A 21,472-nucleotide genomic window follows, 5' to 3' on the forward strand; every position below is an offset into this window, starting at 1 on the left:
GGGCTGCTGTACAGGGCTGCGTGTGTCCCCGGGGCCTCGGGAGTCCATCAGGAAGCGCACTGGCTTCGCAGGGGCTGCCCGACCGAGCTGCGGCCTCCAACACAGCGCGGAGAGCGCGGCGGAGCTGCGCACCTGGACGCCAGTCGGTCTTATGCCCTGGGGATGATGCTCCTTTAGTGGTTCAACCTGTCCATCACCTTCCTTAAAGGGCCAGCTGCACGATTTTTTTCCCCTCCAGGCATTTACTGTATTTTTTTTTTTTTTTGCCTTCCAAGATTTTACTTAAATGTGATTTTGTTAACACAGAGTGTAGGTAGAATTATTTTTTTTTGTATTTAAATTCACTTCCTTGCATTTTTTTTCCTTCCAATATTTGACTTATATGTAATTTTGTTAACACAGAATGTAGTATGAGTTTCAAAGGTAAATCTTTTTAAATTTAAATTCACTTCCCTGCATTTTATTTTTTTTACTTCCAAGATTTTCCTTATGCGTAATTTTGTCAACACAGAGTGTACAATGAGTTTCAAAGGTAGAATTTTTTTAAATTTAAATTCACTTCCCTGCATTTTCTGTTTTTTTCCTCCAAAATTTTACTTAAATGTAATTTTGTCAACACAGAGTGTACTATGAGTTTCAGAGGTAGAATTATTTGTTTTTTTGTATTTAAATTCACTTCCCTGCATTTTTTTCCTTCCAAGATTTGACTTATATGTAATTTTGTTAACACAGAGTGTAGTATGAGTTTCAAAGGTAAATCTTTTTAAATTTAAATTCACTTCCCTAAATTTTACTTTTTTTTCCTTCCAAGATTTTTCTTATACGTAATTTTGTCAACACAGAGTGTACAATGAGTTTCAAAGGTAGAATTTTTTTTTAATTTAAATTCACTTCCATGCATTTTGTTTATTTTTTTTTCCTTCCAAGATTTTACTTAAATGTGATTTTGTTAACACAGAGTGTAGGTAGAATTATTTTTTTTTTGTATTTAAATTCACTTCCCTGCATTTTTTTCCTTCCAAGATTTGACTTATATGTAATTTTGTTAACACAGAATGTAGTATGAGTTTCAAAGGTAAATCTTTTTAAATTTAAATTCACTTCCCTAAATTTTACTTTTTTTTCCTTCCAAGATTTTTCTTATACGTAATTTTGTCAACACAGAGTGTACAATGAGTTTCAAAGGTAGAATTTTTTTTTAATTTAAATTCACTTCCCTGCATTTTCTGTTTTTTTCCTCCAAAATTTTACTTAAATGTAATTTTGTCAACACAGAGTGTACTATGAGTTTCAGAGGTAGATTTTTTTTTTTTAATTTAAATTCACTTCCATGCATTTTGTTTATTTTTTTTTTTCCTTCCAAGATGTCACTTAAATGTAATTTTAACACAAGTGTAGTATGACTTTCAGAGGTAATTTTTTTTTTTTAATTTAAATTCAGTTCACCAGCAGACATTATTAGCTGATGCATTACTTGCCTGTGACACCCAGGGCTCACTCTGGGCCGTGCCCTCCTGAACGTCCATCCCCCAGTTACCCCCCTCCCACGACCCACCTCCCCTCGGGCAACCCTCCGTTTCCCAGACTTGACAGTCTCTTATGGTTTGTCTCCATCTCTCCTTTCCTCTTGATTCGTTCTTCCTTTCCTCCATATTCATCCGTTTTGTTTCTTAACTTCCATGTATAAGTGAAATCATATGTTTATCTTCCTCTGCCTTCTTTCCCTTAACACCAGACCCTCTCTTTCCAGCTACCTCCTTGCAAATGGTGAGGTTCATCCTTTTTGACGGTTGAGTAATATTCCATTGTATAGATGAACTGCATCTTCTTTATCCATTCCTCTGTTGATGGACATCTAGGTTCTTCCCATCATTTGGCTATTGTGGATGTTGCTCCTATAAACATTCAGGTACACTGGCCCCTTTGGATCAGCTCATCAGTATCGTTAGGGTACATACCCAGTAGTACCATTGCTGGGTCATCGGGTAGCTCTATTTTTAACGTTTTTTAGGAATCTCCACACTGATTTCCAGAGTGGTTGCATTCCCACCAACAGCGTAGGAGGGTTCCCCTTTCTCCGCATCCCGGCCAACTTTCGTCTTCTGCATTTTGTACCAATATTGAAGCTGCAGATCGCTGGAAATACTAAATGGTAAATGGTGCTCATGGAACACATCCATGACGATTCGTTGGTATTCTGTATCTCGGACTTGTAGGGCTGAGCCTCTCAAGATGGAAATCAGCAGCCCCGCGATCACACGGAGCAGGTGTGTTGCAATCTATTAAGAAGGAGAATGAACACACAAGCAGTTAGAAGGTGCTAATTACTATAAAAAAAGTAGTAGATATGTTGTCATAGGGACAGAAATAAAGGAAGGTAACATTCGCTTGGGCTCATGTGGGAATGTTTACCAGAAGAGGTGATGAAGAACGGCCTGATTCTCAGCGACGGGGATGACTCCATCAGTGGGAAATTGCAAAAAGAACCTTCCAGGCACTGACGGCATCTGCTACAAATTCACAGCTGTGCTAGGTGGTAAGAGCAAGACATCAGGAGGCATTATCTTTTTTTTTTTTTAGGCGCTGATAAGGAAGCACTTTATGTGCTAATAATTACAAAAGTGTTCCTTCATCAACAGAGAAACGTGGTCCATTTTCCACAAGGCTCGGAGCATGTGTGTGGCAAGCTCTAGCAGATTGGGACCAGTTGGTCCATAAAGGTAGACACAGGCATTGGCTGACGCTAAGTTTTTGTCGAGGCAAGGGTTAACAGAAGAGTAATATGACATTAGAATAAAGATGAGCTCCTCTGTATAAGGACACATCAGTGTAAGACGGCCTGGATGCCAGGGTCTTGAAGGTTAATGCCAGGAGAAACCGAAAGGTTTGAGACTGTCGGCTGTGTCGGTGTACGTGAACAGTGACGAGAAATCAGGACCAGGGAACACTAAAATTCCGAGTGGAGGTAAAAAAAACCCCAAAGGTGAAGCTTCAACATGAAAGGGAAAAGACCCCCTATTTGGAGTGAATGCGCATTCTCAAAGAGAAATAACGTTGCCCACCGTCTCCCATCTAACAAGTAGAGTTTGGAAGGGAAGGGATTTTTGTTTTCTTATTAGACACTGCAGGATCCCACATTAATTTAACACTCTTCGAAGGTGTTCAATTAACATCTGTTGGAAGAATGTGAAGTCGAACAAGACATTTGGCAGGCAAATGTGACAATATCGTACCATCATTTTTTGAGCACCTACTAATTTATAGACGCACTGTGCCAAAATAACAAAAGACCCTACTTTTGAAGATTCTACTTTCTATGCATTTGGGTGGGTGCCAGGAAGATGTCAGTTGGTAGTGGTTAAGAAGGTGGGGGTGGGGGAGGAAGAAAAAGAAACAAAAAGTAGAAATTAAAATTGCTGATATAAAATAATTTGGTATATACACTGAGAAAAGCATCATTGAAGCTAGGTGGGTGTATAATTTCTATATGACATAGATCATCCTTATGGTGTGTAATGTATATATTATGTATTAAATAACATACGGAGAAGTGCTATCTACCTATAAATCATAGATACGTCAATACCTTTATATTATGAAAGGTAGTAGTGAAAAATATAGGATAATATATATATTATGTATTAGATAGCATATAGAGAAATTATATCTACCTATTAATCACAGATAGGTCAATGCCTTTATATTATGAAAGGTAGTCATGAAAAATATAGGAAAACGTATATATTATGTATTAAATAACATACGGAGAAGTGATACCTACCTATTAATCACAGATAGGTCAGCACATTTATATTACAGTAGGTAGTAGTGAAAAATATAGGATAATGTATATATTATGTATTCAATAACATACAGAGAAATTATATCTACCTATTAATCACAGATAGGTCAGAAAATTTGTATTACAAAAGGTAGTAGTGAAAAATATAGGATAATGTATATATTATGTATTCAATAACATACAGAGAAGTGATATCACAGATAATCATATAATCAGATAATCATATAATCAGATAATCACAGATAGGTCAATACTTTTACATTATGAAAGGTAGTAGTGAGAAATATAGGATAATGTATATATTATGAATTAAATAACATATGGAGAAGTGATATCTACCTATTAATCCCAGATAGGTCAATACCTTTATATTTTGAAAGGTAGTAATGAAAAATACAGGATAATGTAGATATTATGTATTCAATAACATATGGAGAAGTGATACCTAGCTATTAATCACAGATAGGTCAGCACATTTATATTACAGTAGGTAGTAGTGAAAAATATAGGATAATGTATATATTATGTATTAAATAACATACAGAGACATGATATCTACCTATTATTCACAGATATGTCAGCACATTTATATTACAGTAGGTAGTAGTGAAAAATATAGGATATTGTATATATTATGTATTCAATAACATACAGAGAAGTGATATCACAGATAATCATATAATCAGATAGTCATATTATCAGATAATCACAGATAGGTCAATACTTTTATATTATGAAAGGTAGTAGTGAGAAATATAGGATAATGTATATATTATGAATTAAATAACATATGGAGAAGTGATATCTACCTATTAATCCCAGATAGGTCAATACCTTTATATTTTGAAAGGTAGTAATGAAAAATACAGGATAATGTAGATATTATGTATTCAATAACATATGGAGAAGTGATACCTAGCTATTAATCACAGATAGGTCAGCACATTTATATTACAGTAGGTAGTAGTGAAAAATATAGGATAATGTATATATTATGTATTCAATAACATACAGAGAAATTATATCTACCTATTAATCACAGATAGGTCTGAAAATTTGTATTACAAAAGGTAGTAGTGAAAAATATAGGATAATGTATATATTATGTATTAGATAACATATAGAGAAATTATATCTACCTATTAATCATAGATAGGTCAATACCTTTATATTATGAAAGGTAGTAATGAAAAATACAGGATAATGTATATATTATGTATTAAATAACATACAGACAAGTGATACCTACCTATTAATCACAGATAGGTCAGCACATTTATATTACAAAATGTAGTAGTGAGAAATATAGGATAATGTATATATTATGAATTAAATAACATATGGAGAAGTGATATCTACCTATTAATCCCAGATAGGTTAATCCCTTTATATTATGAAAGATAGTAGTGAGAAATATAGGATAATGTATATATTTTGTATTAAATAACATATGGAGAAATTATATCTACCTATTAATCACAGATATGTCAGCACATTTATATTACGAAAGGTAGTAGCAGTGAAAAATACAGGAAAATCAATATAGAGATGAGCGAGGGTTTTCATTTGTTAGGTTCTGAAACTAGCATATTCAGCTTTTGTGGAAGTGTGCTCAGCGATACTGAATCCTGATTGGATTCCGCAATAGCCGATAGCCAATACTGACTGCTCAAGGACCTTTTGGCCGTTGGTTTTTTGATTATTTGCAGCGACTCGATTTCAGCCGAAAAAACAATTTTTGAGATAGTTAAAAAAAAAAAAAAAGAATATTTTGCAGAGACAAGCCCTATTACGTTTATCCAGTGTCCATGCATTAATTTTGTTTCATTTGTGGACACGAGGGTGTCATCAGGAAGGAGTTTTTTATGACAGTGGAGAAAGGCTGCACACGAGGACAAACATTCATGCACAACGAAGCCATTTGGATCACCAAAGAGAGAGAGGTCTAACTCATCTTTGGAGCAAGGTGAAAGCTGGAAGTATGATTTCCACCAAAGCTTTTACATTTATTTTCCCGTTTTCAGGAATCCCTGAGGACGGGTTTGCCGAGCCTCGCTTCGTGACCTCGACGGGTTCTCCTCTCTGAGAATCAAGCTATTTAAGCTTGAAAGAATCCCAGCCAATTGCAACTGCTTTGTGGTCGGTGACTTTAAAGTTTACCAAAGGAGGGTCTGTGTAAAAGGCTTTTTGTTAACTTGCGTCAACTCTAGAGACTCGAAAGCTAATAACTCTATTTTAGTTCCTGAAGTCATCCTGTAGGCCAATGAAAGGAGTTGGCTTGACTTCAAAGAATTTCCTTTTCTTCACTTTTTTTTTTCTTAGAGATTCAAATATCTGGTCCACACTGAATGCTCCTATCACTTTCCGATGATGTATTAGTTCCTTTAGAATTTGATCTTTTGTATTGTCCACACCTCCATCGTGCAGCGTGTGATCTCTTGTCGGAAAACAGAATGGGCCTTCCTCAAAAAAATTAAGACCAGAACTACCGTTCGACCCAGGAGTTCTAATTCCAGGTGTTTGACCCTGAAAATTGAAAAACAAACAGAAAGGAAACGTTAAATGCACCATCACTCCTCTTGGTGCAGGAAAGAACCTGGAAATGTTTAGTTATATTATTGGTGTGATGATAACACAACTACACAACACACCAAGATAAGCTCCGACATCACCGCTGGGAAAGTTTCTCTTTCCGTTTCCTTGATACCATCGACCTGGAGGGCTTCCTAAGTTCAGGGTATAAAGCATGACGACTTGACTTAATTTGTGGGGAGATGATTATCACACTAAGTTAGCATCCATCATCCCACAGAGATAGAAGAAGAAAAACAGTTTTTGGTCCTTGTGATGAGAGTCTCTTCCTTGTTGGTTAAAAAAAAAAAAAAAAAAGAACTCGCAAGTGAGAAAAAGTGTATGTGAGAGCTTGTCGGCAAATATATGATCATGAGGCCTCAAATTCTCTCCTAGCAGGAGCATTCAAACATTCCAACATTTCACGTTGTAGAAATTTCGGGGCATGAAATCAAAAATAAAATATGGAATTTGGTTAAATGGTCATAAACATGATCATTAGACACATATTCTACAGCCTAAGGCCAACCATTAAACTATTTTTTTTGTCTTTTAGACTTTTTTTTTTTTTAAAGGAAAATCCTTCACAAAACTATTCTAAGAGTATATTAAACAAGTATACTGAGAAAATACACTGAAAAAAATCCTAAGTCATTAAGATGTTAAGAGGCAGAGATGTATACATTCCTTTCTGGCCTTCTACAAGGACTATATTCTACAAGGACTATATTCTACAAGGACTATATTTTGCGGGCATGAAGGCGTTTGATTTTTCTATCAACATAAAAGGGGGAAGTCAGTAGACTTTCCTATGTTTTTGTACGTTTTCTTGTTTCTTTCATCATCAGTTAACCTCAAATATTTTAGGATTCCTAGGTTGTTCATAGTGATATTATGTGCTTCTCTGTGACCAACTTTTTCCTAAACGGATTCACCCAGTGGTAAATGTTGACTTTTCTGTCCTTTCTGCTAAACTGTAAATCCATTTGAGTGTGTGTGTGTGTGTGTGTGTGTGTCTGTGTGTGTTGAATAAAGAGACAAAAAGTTGTTAGAAACCCATGAGGATGTTTATGGCTCAAAAGAGGAATGCAAAATCTCCTTTTCTTGATTGAATCCGATTAGCTCTGGGATTCACAATGTACCGTGTCATTGCTCAGTTTTCCAATAGAAAAGTAAGTTTAACATACTTGTATTTATTCACGTCCAAATGCAAATGAATTCAAGACACACTCGAGTCCAACGAATTGGATATAATCAATTGATAAGTGCTGATTCTTATGGTGGAGGAGTTGATTTGGTCTCTTTTCCAACAGAGACAGAGACTGAAAAAAAATAAAATAGGCAGGTGATTGACTCCGTATCAAGGAGGGAAAAATCTGTAGTTGTTGGACATTCAGAGAATTCCAAGTCGAAGTGGTAAGAGTGAGCTGAAGCCAACAGACTCACGTAAGGAATGGACATCATTAACAGGTGGGCGCTGTAGACCTCACCATCACGTAGGGAGGGAGTTCAAGCCTCACGTCCAAGAGCATGGAGAAATTGAAAAGCTATTCTTTATTATCATTACTATTATTTTGCATTGTCTTGAGTTACAAGGCGCTTTCCTGTTGACCAACCATACAAGGAGGGAGAAATGGTAAATGACTTCCGTTTGGAAGTATCTGAGAAAGTGTCTGAGAAATAGGGTGGTGAGGGTTCCAGAGACCTGAGGTGTTCTCTCCTCATCTGGCACACACTCCGAGTATAAACGGTTCACCAGTGGCAGCTAGAACAAGCATTGTTTGACGGCCTGAGAGTCTGAGCACAGCCATGGGTGATTTCCGTGTAGATGGAGGACAAAAGCAACAGGAGAGCGTGTCTTGGAGCAGGTGTCTGGTTTAAAAAAAGCCTCATTTTGGAGTCCTGATAGGCTGAACGATGCCAAAAAGTGAACAGTTGAGTCTTGGCACTGTGTGAAAACCAGCTTCCACTCTGTCTATAGAATGCAATTAGGTCAAGAAAATAATAAGCCGTCTTCGAAGGAAGCGACCATCATCCGTTATTTCATTTTTCCATTTCATGTCTCCAAAGAGCCTCTTGTGTCTCAACATTATTTTAACATGGCCAGCGTTTTTTCCAAGAGAACCAGACAGAAGGGGAAACCATCACAAAGGGCTTAAAGCCAAGATGCACAGAGAGAGACCCAAGAAACCGAACGGTAGCAAAATGCAGCTATCGTGTGTATCAGGATAGGAGTTGTAAATGACGGTGATCCATAGATTCAAAAATTGGGATGGTTAGGAGTATCAACAAGGCCATGGAGAGCGTAACAGGTTGGGTAGAAATTCTGGGATTGAAAACAAAACTAAGGAATGGAGAGGTGATTAGCGATTCTAGAAGACAGAATTATTACTGGGAAGAAGCCTCCGGAGACACATCAGAAGAAGAAGGGGAAAAGGCGACGATTATATATTTATGATGTAGGGAAAAGAGTCAAGGGAAGAATCCAACTGGAAAAGATGGTCTCTGAGAATCTGTCCGCACTGAGATGACATTAAACACACATTCAAGAAACCCTACGATCCCGGGGTGGTGGAGGAGTTCAATATGCACAAAAACACATAATAAAACATGGGTTAACGGGAAAGACAAGATAAAGGTGCCATAGGCAGGAAACGATGTTATCTTTAAAAGGAAATAAGAAGACATGAATTTTTCCGTCAGATTGTGAATTTTTTGACTCCATGAGAGGCAGGGGAAAAAAATGGAGAAATAGATGTGGGTCATGAGTCTATGACAAAGTTTGGAGCCCAGATTGCAAGGAAAGCAAGCTGATTTGGTCCATCAGAGGATATTGGGCAGCCCTACAGAAAAACACAAGGAAATAATAAATAATTAATAAATTAAAAAATAAATAGAATAGCTACCTCAAACCACAGGGATAAAAGAGTCCACGTCAGAATTCCATGTACATATGAAATCTAACACTGTATTATTGTGGAAGATTTTGCGGAATGTTGTTTTCTGCAACAGAGGTTCGATGAAGATTGATCAAAGGAACACACACAAAAAGGCTTCAGGGATTTGCTGTTCTTGCAAGTGTGGGGTTCCATCAGGGAAATACAAGTCAAAACCACCATGAGACACCACCTCACACCAGTCAGAATGGCTAAAATCAACAAGTCAGGAAATGACAGATGCCGGCGAGGATGCGGAGAAAGGGGAACCCTCCTACACTGTTGGTGGGAATGCAAGCTGGTGCAACCTCTCTGGAAAACAGCATGGAAGTTCCTCAAAAAGTCGAAAATAGAACTGCCCTATGACCCAGCAATTGCACTACTGGGTATTTACCCTAAAGATACAAACGTAGTGATCCGAAGGGGCCATGCACCCGAATGTTTATAGCAGCAATGTCCACAATAGCCAAACTATGGAAAGAACCTAGATGTCCATCAACAGATGAATGGATCAAGAAGATGTGGTCTATATACACAATGGAATACTATGCAGCCATCAAAAGAAATGAAATCTTGCCATTTGCGACAACATGGATAGAACTAGAGCGGATCATGCTTAGCGAAATAAGTCAAGCAGAGAAAGACAACTATCATATGATCTCCCTGATATGAGGAAGTGGAGATGCATCATGGGGGCTTAAGTGGGTAGGAGAAGAATCAATGAGACAAGATGGGATTGGGAGGGAGACAAACCATAAGTGACTCTTAATCTCACAAAACAAACTGAGGGTTGCTGGGGGGAGGTGGTTTGGGAGAAGGGGGTGGGATTATGGACATTGGGGAGGGCATGTGCTTTGGTGAGTGCTGTGAAGTGTGTAAACCTGGTGATTCACAGACCTGTACCCCTGGGGATAAAAATACATTATATGTTTATTAAAAAATAAAAAAAAAGCATGGGGTTCCAGTCAGTCCAGATGAACACATTCTAGAGATCCACTATATAAAATTACTCGCAGTTAAAAATACTACACTCTATATCTAAAATTTTATAAATCAGGTAGATCTCATGTTACACATTTTTCCCCCCCTTTGGCCACAAATGTTTAAAAAAAGCTTTACAGAAAAGGAAGAGTGGCAAATTGAATTATTCCTTATAACATTTGTAATGTTTGGTTTTCAATCCTTTCTGTAAAATAATAGAAACACAAGGTCCTTAAATCTAGATTATATTTATGAGAACATCAAATATTAGATATTTTCAGCAGAGGGTTCATAGCCAGTATTTAAGAGAATGTATTATTTTACATCAATTATTGAAGGACTATTTGATAAAAAGAAATAAATAAAAATAAGTAGGTGGTTCACGAGGGAGGGTCTCGGCACGCCAGCTGGGAGTCATCTGTGTGTTGGATGTGATAGTCGTGCTCCGACCCAATCTAGCAGGGTGTCCGAAATGAAAAAAACTGACCATCTCAAGGACAGGCCATGGTAAAAAGGCAGAATCGGTAAACCCCTCCTGTCCCATTGGAATAACCATTTTAGAAAACATGTCAGCAGTGCCAAAAGTTGGAAAAATGAGCGTATCCTCGGACCCTGAATGTCTGCTCTCACATCGATAGAGTTATCGATGTTGACGCACACATGGATATGTGCCCTGAAATATCACAATTTTAACTTATGTTTTACATGTAACTACGTACCCAAACACACATATACACACAAACGTATTGAGAAGATTGAAAATACAAAGGTTTATTTATTCATTTTAGGGAAAGAGCACAAGCACGGGGAGGGGCAGAGGTAGAGGGAGAGACTCTCAAGCAGATTCCTGACCATGAGGTACAGACACATGATCCCAAGATTATGACCTGAGCTGTAACCAAGAGCCAGATGCTTAACTGACTGAGCCACCCACGTGCCTTGGAAAGGTGTATTTTTTATAAAGAAATATATTTCTGGGACACCTGGGTGGCCCAGTGGGTGAAAAGCCTCTGCCTTTGGCTCAGGTCATGATCTCAGGGTCCTGGGATCGAGCCCCACATCAGGCTCTCTGCTCAGCGGGGAGCCTGCTTCCCCCTCTCTCACTGCCTGCCTCTCTGCCTACTTGTGATCTCTCTCTGTCAAAAAAACAAATAAAATCCTTAAAAAAAAACATATTTCAGTAAAAATAACCACCAGATTAGACACTAAAAAATTAGCAAAGTCCCAAGAAATAATGCCTTGCAGAAAGATCATCTGACTACCGTACCATTGACCGAGAGCACAATAATGGTAAAAACCAACAAATTCAAACACGTTGTCTCCGAAGAGAAACGACTGGGAAATACAAAACAGCTACAATGTAACTCTGAGTGCACAATATACACCAATTTAGATCAAGTGGTGATTAGAAGGAAAACACAGAAATCTATGAGCCGCAGCCAAGAAAGGGTAATCGTAATTTAACACAAGTGGAGATCAGCACGTCCGCTTCCTCAATCACCGCATTTAATAAAGGTATCCTGACCTTACCTGTGGTCCCTGGAAATATGTCGCCTCGGTTTCCTAAAGGACACCTACGTGAGACAATAGAGGAATCTCATCTTCCAAAACTTATATTTAATCGTTAGAAAATTAAGGCTGCACGTCTCCCTGGAAATGGACAGCCTTAGACATTCATCAAACAGTCGGAGAAGTATGTACATACACCAACTTATGGCCCCATTATATTTGCCAAGATAATAACTATCAGGTTCTCATGGTCACTTCTGGATTAAGCATTTGGCCATCTGCCCCCACCCCCAAAGAGGGGAACTGCTCAGTAATCAAGTTGCCACTAATTGTGCTCAAGGTACAAGAAAATGGCGTCTTTCTACTTAGCAACATTCTGCTATGAGGTTGAAGGGATATTGAGTTTTGTGTAGAATGTTCACCTTAGCAAGCGGCCGTTATGTAAAAGTCTCTTTGCTACGTCTCTTTTCTGTGTCCATCCCTTTCACTCTAAACAGAAATCAGCAACAAACAGAAGGCAGGCATTTAAACCGTTTTGTTGGCTCCGAGATGACTCTCCAGGGGTCCGTCCAGAAGAGCCCACAACGAGATGACGCAGACCGTGCATTTGAGAGATCATTTCAATAAAAGGGCTCTAGGAAGCATCTAGGTTTGCAACATGAACTTGTAGGTTAAACCACCTGTCACCATTCTTCGCACATTTCGTCCACCAGGATTGAGATCGCCCTCTGATAAGAGAGTACGGGGACCAGCACCAGATGCTGGTGAGGACAACAGCGAGGACAACTGGCCCTCATTGCTGCAAAACGGTGCCACCACGTGAGAAGATGGTGTGCCAGTTTCTTACAAAACTAAAACTACTCTTACAGGAGGAAATCCAGCAGGTGTTGCCCCATGATATCTACCCAACGGAGTTGGAAACTTAGGTCCACTTAAAAACCCATGCACAGACGTGCCCAGCAGCTTGGTTCATAATTGGCCAAACTGGGAGGCAACCATGATGTTCTTCAGCTGACTAGGTACCTGCACAGTGACCTGTTCAGACAATGCAACAGTATTAGCACCAAAAAGAAACGGGCTGTCGGGCCATGAGAACACATGGAGGAACCCATACAGACATAGACTGAGTGAAAGAACTTGAGGTGGAAAGACGATTGTAAGTCAGAGGATGGCAACTGCATGACATTCTGGAAGGGACCAACCTGGGGAGACAGTAAAGAGATCAGGGGTCACCCAGGGTCGGGGAGAGTAGGGCAGCGATGGACAGGCAGAGTGCAGACGATTTTTCACACAGAACTATTCTGCATAGGGACACCTGGGTGGCTCAGTGGGTTTAGCCTCTGCCTTCACCTCAGGTCATGATCTCAGGGTCCTGGGATTGAGCCCTGCATCTGGCTTGTTCAGCGGAGAGTCTGCTTCTCCCTCTCCCTGTCTCTGAACCTCCCCCTGCTCATGCTTTCTCTCTCCCTTTCCCAAATAAATCAATAAATTCTTTAAAAAAAAAGAAAAAAAAAAGAGGAACTATTCTGCATGATGCTGTAATGGTAGATACAAGCCATCATCTATCTGTCCAGATCCATTGCACGTACACCATCACGTGAGCTCTGATGCAACCTGGGGCCTGTGGGGGATTATATGTTGATGTCCGTTCATGAAATGAAAGAAACGTACCATCCGGTGGGGGGTGCCTTGTGGAGACGGGGGGAATATGGAAAATCTTAGAACCTTCTTCTCAATTTTGCTATGAATCTAAAACTACTCCAAAATAATAAAGTCTGTTAATAAAATAGAAGGAGGAGGAGGAGAAAGAAAGAAACATCAAGGCTAAGTACCATCCTTCCTCATGCCTGGGAGAAAATGAATAAATCTGAGGAGTTCAACGGTGCGTTGAGGGTACCAGGATGCAGTTTTGGGGGGTGTCAGCTGTGATTCCTCCCCCCCCCCAACCCAGAGATCAGTGGTCTTGTTCTGAGGCTCTGCACCTGTTCCATGCTAGGTCTGCTCTTCCCAAAAGGATGCATTCCCACCTTGCTGTATGTCTGGGTTCTGGGGCTGACCTTTCCACCGATGTCAAGGTGTTATATGTCTTTGCATGTAGAGGGGCAGCCGTGTGGGGAGCTCCCCGAGCTCCAACATGCACATGGGCTTCCAAGACTGTGTGCCCAGGACTTTGGGGCCCTTGCAACAAACAGCAGCTGTCCTGCACATGCATACCACCCGGGGCACACTGGCCTTCCTCTCGGCCAAGGTAGCTCTGCCTTCTATGCCTGGTCTCTGTCCTCACCACCATGATTGGGGTCCTTGATTTCTGAGCTCTGGCTGCAAAGTGCATGCAACCTTGGCTATTTTTCCCGCAGGCGCTCATTCCACGTCACCCGCGGAAAACACGGCAGAGACACTCGTGATGAAATCCGTGCGACTGTCACACGAACGTGCTGACAACAGTTTCTGCTACTCCTCGACGTACATTTACTTCGCTTCATGTAAAACCAGGAGATGCATGTGCGTCCGTCGTACGGGTCTGTGTCCCTCCACTTTTCTAGCGAACGTATTTTAATAGATGAGGGAGGTTCCTTTATCAAGTTAAGCGCTCAGGTAGTAGCCACAATCCCACCAGCAAAAAACTCTCCAATTCAGGGCCTTCTGTTTTATTGTAAATGCGGCAACTTTCCCCTAGGCTGATGGGCCCCCAGAGTTACACAGAAGATTGTAAAACATGACAACTTCCTCCTGTCTCCCATCGCTACGGGAAGACGGATTAATCATGAAACGATGAACGCAATTCTTGCTTTTATGTGTGAATCCTGGGGAGGTACCGTTGACATTCGTTGTGTCTGTCATTTACGGTTCCTTTGCAAGCTCAGCCTCTGGTGAGAAGGACTTTATTCTTGGTGTGAGACAGGAACCGCCCAATGCGGTTTGGGTTAGGAAGCAAAAACCAACATTTCCACAGTTTAGTCAATTTTAATCCAACAAAATACGTGTCTTTCCTACACTCTCTTTTCCAAGTCGACCATAGAGTGAAGGATTAACACGGGCGGCTTCGTTTTAATCATTTCTCGACTTTCCCAAGCGTTTTCTTACCAGAAGCCTGAGGGTGTTTTTACTTCTGTGATGCTCCCATGAAGAAGAAACAAAGTTGGTCAATGTATCCCGCCCGTGTCTGTGGTTGCATGAGGATACTGTGTATCTCAATCGTGGTTTCACGCCCTGTTTCCAGTAAAGGAAGAACACGACCCCGTCTTGGAGGGCTGAGTCTCACGGACAGAGACTAAATGCAATTTTCCAAACAATGGCCACCGTCTGAAGGAGAAAATTGACTTGCTTTCCGCTGTCATAATCTTGTTGTTTCTTGGCTCTGTCTCCGCTTCCCCATGCTTGCCTTCATCGGGATGTTTAGGCCGACCTTGGAGCTCCTCGACGATCTTTTCACCTACACACCGAGGTAGAGAAATCCATCGCTGGGAGTTGCAAATCACCATGATCTCATGTCCTAGGAGATGATGATGGTCTCCTCCAGGGCAGGTAGCATCTTGCATCTGTCTCAATTTTCCACGGGGTTAGCTCAGTATCTGACACCTGGTATATACCCGATAGATGTGTAGTAAGTAAAATAGCCCATTTGATCAATTAAAGCAACCACAGGAGGGGGAAAAAAATGTAGAAAAGGAAATAGAAGATAATTTATATGGAAATGGGACCACGGATCCTTTTGGTTGCCTTTATTGCTTTTAATATTCGAACATCATTAGGATTGCTACAGGAAATTGTTCAATATGTTCCACTGCGTTCTTCTAGCTTCCTTCTGGGATGCGCTGTGGATTCTGAGGCTGATACGAAAAAAGTTCAATTGTTGAGAATTTAGGGGACGACCGTTGTTAGCACGATTGCCAAATGCATGATTTGTCTTTTGTGACATGAGCAATTGCGTCTTCATTGTTGTTATTTTGTTATTTTTTTAAAACGTGTTAAATAAATTAATCTATCCACGAGTGACGTCTCAGGGAGAGAGAACATTAAAACAGAACTACGCCTATCCTTCCAGAATCTATGTTTAAAGGCGCTGTATATAGATTTGAGACAGCCAGAAATACTGGATTTTTGGAAAATAAATTTGGGGCTGGACTATTACACAAAATTCCCCAGAGAGTTCTCTGAATGCATTTCCAGCTTCTGAAATCCAGTCTACGTACGTGTAAAAAGTGTGCTTAAAGACTGAGCCAAGTTCTGTGTGTTTAGTGATATTATAGACCGGAATGACCTAGCGTTTGGGGACGTGTGTTTTTAACTGTGGAGACAGGGGTTTGCCAAAACATGTATTGTGAATTCTTCCGCCCAGGAGAGCATCTTGAACATCGTTTTTCATAGATGGCCTTTAGCGTGCAATGTTCCATGAATCGTGCGCTTGCGTTAACATTCCTATTACATTGTTAATTGCTATTCACACTCACACACGTCCCGTGAAAGAAGGAAAATTAGATATTCTTTGGATGTCCCTTGTTATGGTTCTCAGGTAACGTCCAGGATTGGAGAGCTACCGTCTGGTGATTATTAATGCACATTCTACCTCTTGCTATTTTTACCAGTAATTATCCTTTGACACTCAGGGCTACCTGGAAAATCTAGAAAGAACCAAGGACACGTGATCCCGTTCCCCTAGGATGACTTCTGACCATAAAAGACCACTCAACATGGACCCTTTGACCATGTTGACCTACTATCTCCAAGTAACATTTTTAAGAACCAAGAAGTATTTCACAAAACAATCATGTGTGAAAACAAATGGGTTTGACCTTGTTTCTGTCGTGTGAATGGCCTGTAGTGGCCACGTGAGGACCGTGTCATGCATACTTTCAGCTGGGGTCGATGTTAGCTAGAAGGATGGAACTCACGTCAACATGTGTTTGAAGTGGCGCGGCAACAGATTGAGATGCAAATCTTTCTATTTCAATGTCCCGTTAGGTCCGATCCTTGTGCCCTATCATTAATTGGTCATTAAGTTTCCAGGTTTATTATTATTATTATTTTAAGATTTTACTTATTTATCTGACAGAGAGAGATCACAAGTAGGCAGAGAGGCAGGCAGAAAGAGAGGAGGAAGCAGGCTCCCTGCTGAGCAGAGAGCCCAATGCGGAGATCGATCCCAGGACCCTGAGACCATGACCCAAGCCAAAGGCAGAGGCTTGAACCCACTGAGCCACCCAGTTGCCCCGAGCTCCCAGGTTTCTTGTTGATGGTTTTGCATGGGATTCAAACAATTATCTAGGATCACTTTGAAAATCTTAATAAAATCCTGGTTTTGGGGGGCAAGGCTTGAAATTGATTTATAAAATGATGTCGATATTTAGACATCTGTCCATTCTACAGAAGCCAATTGATAGAAACAGCTGAATGGATGGTCTGGGAGAGATGTTATAAAGATATAAAATTAATTAGAGTAAGTAAAATTCTATCTGTAAGTAGCCAGTGCACAGGGGAATTCTCACACGCACCAGGAAGGCCCCATAATGGGCAAAAGTGCATTTTTTCATTCACACTCCCAATAACATCACGTACATACAATCACAATTCCAAATCAACGTCCATAAGAGAAATCTGTCTAAAAAAGTCGGGATTACTAGACTTATTGTTCATATTTTAAGTAAATTCAAAATATTTATTGAATTGTTCTGTTCCAATTTCAAAATTTGAGTAATCCAGTGAGCAAATGCTGCTACATTTATTCACTCAAAACGTGAATAAGAACAGGGTGGTTATTGGGGACACCTGGGTGGCTCAGTGGGTTAAAGCCTCTGCCTTTGGCTCAGGTCACCATCCCAGGGTCCTAGGATCGAGCCCCACATCCGGTTCTCTGCTCAGCGGGGAGCCTGCTTCCTCCTCTCTCTGCCTGCCTCTCTGCCTACTTGTCATCTCTGTCAAATAAATAAATGAATAAATAGATAGATAAATAAATAAAAGAACAGAGTGGTTATTGAATCAAATTACAATGCTCACTAAATATTTCAAATAATGCTATTTGTAAGCTTCACGTTTCAGAATTCAAAAAATATTGAGAATAAAAACCGATACTCATATTATTTGAGTTCCAAATCATACTGCTGTACTTATTAATTTATATTCTGATTCTAATTTCCATTCTGTATTAATAGATCTATAAAAAAGTTAATGTATTTATTAGCTTCCATTGCAGATGGCACCTGTGGTCATTGAAGTTGCAATTCAAATTCTGAAATATAAATTACATTTTTACCAAATGCCAGAACAATGATTAGTTCTAATTTCAAATAACGCTGGTGTAATTATTCGTTGATATTTCAAATAAAATTGTAAAATCTAATAAGTGCGATAACATATACCGTCGTACTCTGCTTAAATTCAAAATAGCACTGATGTATAGCTGTGTTCAAATTCTAGTTCCGTATCACATTTTCTCAAGATCTGTAACAATCACTAGCATGCATATTAGTTTTTAGTTATCTAAAATCAAATTTTAAAATCTAAACAGAACGGAAAATCAGTGCTGGCACATTTAATACTTGGAACTTCTTTTCTTTTCTTTTTAATTTTTTTAAAATTTCTTTTCTTTTTTTTAAGGTTTTTTTTTTAAGATTTTATTTATTTATTTGACAGACAGAGATCACAAGCAGGCAGAGAGGCAGGCAGAGAGAGGGGGAAACAGGCTCCCTGCTGAGCAGAGAGCCCGATGCGGGACTCGATTCCAGGACCCTGAGATCATGACCTGAGCCGAAGGCAGAGGCTTTAACCCACTGAGCCATCCAGGCGCCCCAATACTTGGAATTTCAAATATGTTGCTGGAATGATGAGTCAACATTATTACTCATCTACGGATCAAAGAACCGTGGTAGCCACCAATGACCTTGTGCTAAAATTCCCAGAAGCACCCATGCATTTAAGAGTTTATGTTGAAATTTCAATTCTAGGGCACCTGCGGGGGCTCAGTGAGTTAAGCATCTGCCTTCACCTCAGGTCATGATGCCAGGGTCCTGGGATCGAGCCTCACATCGGGCTCTCTGAGAGCTTTTCTGCTTTTCCGTCTCACTCTGCCCCTCCCCACTGCTCATTCATTCTCTCTTTCTCTCTCAAATAGTTCACTTTTAAATTCCAGCTCCAACACCTAAGCATCTGCAGTACAAGTGCTAGTAGAGTGACTCATCTTAATTTCAAATCATACATGCGTACACATTCCAATTTCCATTCCAAAGGACGAGCTCACTTACTGGGTCCAGTTCTGAGTCAGCCTGATTTCTGTATTAACTCCTACCTCAATCCAATCCAATTCCAAAATCCAAATAAAACTGGTAACAAGCTTGAACACACGTACGACGTCAAAGTTCAAATACCACGGATGTACATATTAGATCATGTATAGACATGCAGGTAACTTTGGAAACAAGCTCGTTCGAGGTTCAAATTTTCATGAACCCTGCTGGGTTAATAGTTCATATTTTACTTGGATTATCCAAATTTCTCGGATTCCCAGCAATGGCCTAATTATTGGTTCAAGCTGTGAATAACAGTGGTTTCCTTATGATTTCAAGTTTCGATTTACTATCCAAAATCCAAATCATAGTAATAATGAGCCCTGGTAAATGTCTCTGTTCTAATTTCAGATAACAGGAGTATTATTACATTCCAATTAAAATTCCCAAAAAAATTAAAAAATAAAAAGGAAAATGATGACAGGCACTGGTGAACTTAATAATTAATATTTAAAAGAACGCTGGTGTAGTGCACAGTATATCTTCTAATTTCTAGTTCGATATTCAGTTAGAATTCCAAATTCCAGAAATCTACTGATACACTTTGCTGTTTAAATTCTTCCTAATGCCGGTGTCAATGCAGATTCACTGTAAAATCCCCAACTGAGGAATCCAAAAAATAAAAGCACAAAATATAATTCCCCAAACCCAAATAATCCCCGTAACAAGGACAGGTACACCTTCCTCCCACTACCAAATAATGCCGCTGTAATGATCAGCTCAAATTTCATTTAAAATTCCGGTATATGAATTTCTCTAGTAATAAGAATAATTCCACTTGTTCAAATTCCAAACAGCACATGCATATATTATATATATATACACATTTATACATTTATATAAAATGTATATAGTGAAACGTCAGATAACATTAGTTAACGTGTTAGATCAAATTCAAAATAACAGCGGCATACTAATTTTGATAAAAACATACTAGTGCATTGATTAGCTAAAAGGAAAAGTGACTGTGCTCGATGTATTCAAATTCTAACTCGACTTTCCCAAATGAAAAAACACAGAAACACTGGTGCACATATAAGCAGAAATTTCAAATGACCTCCTGTTCTTACTAGTTCTAACTCCAATAACAATTTTAAAATGCAAATAAATTTAACAACCAGCAGGACCTGATCCTAGTAGTCCTTTAAATCCCAATTACCCATCGTATACATCTACTTGGAATTTAAACTCATATGCTAAAGTCAAAACCCCTGAAATGTGTTGTTATTCACATTAATTACAAGGGACACTGGTGTATTTAGTAGCTCAATTATAATGTAAATTTCAACTGCCAAAGAACACCCTGGAATTTTTCAATGGAAATTTCCAGTGGACGTTTCAAAATGCAAATAGCACCCCTAATAAGTACTGAGACACTTATTAGCTCTAAGAGCAAACAACAGTGATTAATTATTAGCTCCAATTTCATTTCAGATTTGATAATCCAAATGAATCGGAGAACATATCCGTGTGCCCTTGCTGGCTCAAATTGAAATAACACTGGTATACTTACCGATCTAAATTCAATTTGGATAAAAAGCAAATACGCCTTTCTAAATAACACTAGTAGACTCGTTACCTGAATTCCAAATTAAAATTCAAAAATTTAAGACCGTAAGCAGGATTGTTATGTATATCAATTCCAATTCCAAATAACACTGGTTTACTTATTAACTCATATTTCAGATAAAATTCCAACATTCAAATATCTCCAGTAATAAGCACAGATGCACTTATTCCAATTCCAAATAACTCTGATGCTCTTATTCAAATTTTCAAATAACAATCACTTACCTACAAATTCTAACCCCAAACAACGCTGCTTTACTCACAAATTCAAATTGTAATTCAACTTCTAAAATCCACATAACTATGATTACAAATCCTGGTACACTTACGACTTAACATTCTCTATACAATCGTTCTTTTTATTTGTTCAAAATTCAAAAATGAAATACCTCCTCAAACAAGTCCTGATAACACAAATTGTTCAAATTGCAAATTACAGCAGTGTACTTACCCATGCAAATGAAAATACACTTTCATATTTCCAAGTACCACCATGTGCTTCTTTGATTAATTCCTCTCCGCCCTGAAAAGAAAAAAAAAAAAAAAAAAAAAAACCACAAATGAACTTAGTTGCAAGTTCAGCTCAAACAGAAACTTGCTCCTAAGCTCAAACAGAAACAAACTCACGTGCATTTAGCTCAAACGGAAATAACGCTCGTGTACTTACTTGTTTAAAATCAAAAATTGAAATATCTCCTTGAAAGCATTGGTCTTAATAGTCTCACTGGCATACACTCTTGTTAATATACGCATTTACGTTTGAAAATATATACAAACCCATTAAAAGATACAGTTGTTTGCATGTGTATACACAAAACAACAAT

General features: G+C 39.1%; 2 long non-coding RNA genes across 2 annotated transcripts; both read right to left on the reverse strand.

Moving 5' to 3' along the window:
* Window positions 1-250: 250 nt before the first annotated feature.
* On the reverse strand, window positions 251-21,172 carry LOC131821794 (uncharacterized). The gene is made up of 3 exons (XR_009349981.1): window positions 21,100-21,172; window positions 1,327-2,279; window positions 251-1,212 (listed from the first exon to the last, which is right to left on the reverse strand). It is a non-coding gene; the product is annotated as an uncharacterized LOC131821794 (long non-coding RNA).
* On the reverse strand, window positions 5,657-21,069 carry LOC131821795 (uncharacterized). Its single transcript, XR_009349982.1, has 3 exons — window positions 20,874-21,069; window positions 7,561-7,695; window positions 5,657-6,328 (listed from the first exon to the last, which is right to left on the reverse strand). It is a non-coding gene; the product is annotated as an uncharacterized LOC131821795 (long non-coding RNA).
* Window positions 21,173-21,472: the final 300 nt, after the last annotated feature.

This window comes from Mustela lutreola, chromosome X, assembly GCF_030435805.1.
Source record: "Mustela lutreola isolate mMusLut2 chromosome X, mMusLut2.pri, whole genome shotgun sequence".
Classification (NCBI taxonomy): Eukaryota; Metazoa; Chordata; class Mammalia; order Carnivora; family Mustelidae; genus Mustela; species Mustela lutreola.